This window comes from Triticum urartu, chromosome 7, assembly GCF_003073215.2.
Source record: "Triticum urartu cultivar G1812 chromosome 7, Tu2.1, whole genome shotgun sequence".
Lineage (NCBI taxonomy): Eukaryota > Viridiplantae > Streptophyta > Magnoliopsida > Poales > Poaceae > Triticum > Triticum urartu.
Genome location: NC_053028.1, coordinates 49,231,465 through 49,234,810, shown reverse-complemented (window position 1 = coordinate 49,234,810; position 3,346 = coordinate 49,231,465). Strand labels below are relative to the sequence as shown.

The window sequence follows — 3,346 nt, the reverse complement described above, 5'->3', positions numbered from 1 at the left end:
CTAGTAGCTAATTAATTCGAATGCATGCATGTATGTCTAATTGTGTACGAACTACTACTACTAGTAGCTAATTAATTGGAATGCATGCATGTATGTCTAATTGTGTACGAACTACTAATTAATTCGAATGCATGCATGTATGTCTAATTGTGTACGAACGACGTGCAAGGAGATGGCCGCTGAAGTGCGGATCTGCAGCTGCCACCATGTGTCGTCATCCCACTTGCAGCTTCGGCGACCATTGTCCACCACCCCTCTGCGCCTCCTCTCTTCTGAGGAGTCGTGGTCGCTGGGGCACCACTGTCACTTGGGGTGGAAGAGGCATTGGCGGTAACGTGTGGGAGCACGAAGCGGGAGGATGCGGCTAGGGATTGTGAATAGTATCGCAACTTGTTTGGGTGTTCTCTTTTGGGGTGGAGGAGGCCACGGTTCGCTGCTCACTCATTTGTCCACCGCGACAACACACAAATAGCCCCCCTCAAAAATCGATCACGGTCGTCCATGCAAAAACTGGTGGAGAGAGAAAGAGAGAAACCTGGCTCGGCCTAGGCCTGACCTAGGGCCCACATCTCTCTTACGAGGCCGCACTTCGGGCGCAAGAGCGGGAGTGGACCGAAATAGTTAAAATCATTTGGCTTAAGAACGGGAGGTGGTGGGGCGCTCCTAGCGGCGCCTACTCAGGGCAACGAGGCCGTCCTAGCGGCGGTGATGTGGTCGTGATGGCAGCGAAGCATTCTCTACGGACAGCGCTGCAACGATCTCTATTGGCATCGCGGTCGTCTGCAAGGACACTTAGCTCCTCCATCGTCATGAATTCGGACCACTCCGGTCGTCGTGGTGGAGGAAGAACCGGTCGCGGCCGCACCCTAGCTTTCCCTCTCCAATCTCCTATAGGCTATAGCAACCCTGACCAAGGTCGTCCTCCAGCGGGAGCGGCACGACCGTTGATCTCTTCTAATGAGGCCATTCTGCGGAGCACCGCCACAAGGCGGAAAGCGTCGATGATGTCTAGTGGCGGGGATGCGTGCACCATGAGGTGGCACAGGGTTTTAGATCCATGCACGACGGTCGAGTCGGTATGACGTCGTAGCTAGCTATACACTGTTGAAGACTTTTTCTTTTGAAATGAAACTATTGAAGATGAGATCATTATATACAATAGATGGATCGATTGATCCGTAGAGTACAGGCAGGAGCTAGCTACACGTAGGAACCAGATGATGGATAGATTTTTCCTTGTACCCGGCCGGACTCGGTTGCCGATTCGAATCCAACTCGACTCGATTGCCTCCGTCCGTCTCGGCGTACGTGTGGATCATGCATGGGCCGACTCGGACCTGTAGCTGTCCATCAGAGTACATATAATAGGACATCTAGACACCTCCCTTCAATCCATCAAACCAAACCACATCCAGCAGATCGACACACACGGTACAACCAACCTCCATCGAACAGCCGACGTGATCGATCGACAAGCTTAAGGTAGCCGGCCAGCCAGCCAACATGGGCTGCAGCATGAGCCGCCTCCTCAAGGCCACCGTCGCTCTGGTCATACTTGTCCTTCTCTTCATGCCCGGGGCCATGGCAGCCGCCGCCGCAAGCTTCGACGCCTCCCGGGCACAACAGCTGCCCCTGCCGCCCGGAGAAGTGCACGGGCCGGAGAGCGTCGCCTTCGACGCTCAGGGCCGAGGCCCCTACAGCGGCGTCTCCGACGGCCGCATCCTGAGGTGGAATGGGCCCAAGCTTGGCTGGACAACATACGCCTACGGACCAGGCTACGACAGCGAAACGTGCACGACATCCAGGTTTGGCACGGAGGCGGACATAGAGAGCCGCTGCGGTCGCCCACTTGGTCTGCGCTTCAACCAGAAAACGGGTGACCTCTACGTGGCCGATGCGTACAAAGGGCTTATGCGTGTGCCGCCCGGCGGCGGGGAGGCCACCGTGTTGGTCGACCAGATTTGATGGCATGCCGCTGCGTTTCACCAACGGGGTTGACGTCGATCAAGTCACCGGTCAAGTCTACTTCACCCATAGTTCGATGAACTACGACAGGTCAGAACACGAGATGGTCACCAAGACCGGGGACTCCACGGGCCGCCTCATGATGTATGATCCACGAACATCGGACGCCACCGTGCTCCAACCAAGGATGACATACCCGAACGGCGTCGCGCTCAGCGCCGACCGCACACATCGTGGTCGCATCTACTGGGCCCGTGCAAGCTGCTGAGGCACTGGATCAAGGGGTTGACGCAGGCCAAGTCCGAGCCTTTGGCCGACCTGCCGGCTACCCAGATAACGGTGAGGCCGACAGGAAAGGAGGCTACTGGGTGGCGTTGCATCGTGAGAGAAATGAGTTGCCCTTTGGTCGTGATAGCCATCTTCTTGCTGTGAGGGTCGCTGCTGATGGGAACATAGTTGAGGAGATGAGAGGGCCAAAGAAAGTCAGGCCAACCGAGATCATGGAAAGAGATGACGGCAAACTCTTACTTGGGCTCGGTGGAGCTTCCTTATGTCGGTAGTAAAAAGAAAGTAGAGAAAACTAGATGATAGTATGTATAGTTTGGCTTTTAGTTTCATATTATTCTTGTGACTAAATGTAATGCTCCAGTTTCTTTCATATCTCACAAACTATTGTAATCCTTATTTTTGTTAGCAAACCATTTGTTTTTTGCTTCATTTTAATGTCAGACAAGTCTCACCGATAGCGCTTACTGCTATGCGCTAGAGAGATGCAAACTTGAAGAGATGGACGTAGGGCGTGTTGGCGGAGCCGATCCACGGAGACATGTTCCGCTCCACCACCTCTGTCGCCATGGAGTCGCTGAACCCGCGCAGCGCCATGGCCACTTTGCCGTTCTTGGGATCTCGGGTGACGACGACCCTGACGGACGGCGCTCATGGAGTTCGTCGTGGTACCGTTCTATTCCCAGTGCTTTTCTCGGTCCAAGCCAGTACCCATCCCTGGTCCCCTCTGTCGGGGCGCACGCTATCCTAGTACCACGGCAGCTCGCCGAGCACCTCCGTCTCGCGCGCAGTGGGTCCCTGCAGCAACAGCCTGCATGACGATGTCTCGGCGACAACAATGTGCGTCCGACTCGCCCGTATCCAACAATTTGTGCTTGTGCATGGGGCTCACCCGTATCCGTGCAGTTTGGTGAAGAGGCTGGCAAGGGACAACCGATGGAAAGGAAAACGTTTCTTTTTTCTTTCCATCCAACCAACCAGCAAACGAATGGGGATTCTTTTCTTTTTTCTCAGCCAGTCAATGAGAAAAAAAAACATGAATCACTTGGTAGCATGGCAGCATGCCATCTCCTCCTCCTCCTCCTCCTCCTCCTCA

The 3,346-nt window shown here is 54.7% G+C and overlaps 1 pseudogene; it reads left to right on the top strand.

Moving 5' to 3' along the window:
- Positions 1-1,416: 1,416 nt before the first annotated feature.
- LOC125518308 lies at positions 1,417-2,553 on the top strand (annotated as a pseudogene).
- The last annotated feature ends 793 nt before the right edge of the window (positions 2,554-3,346 follow it).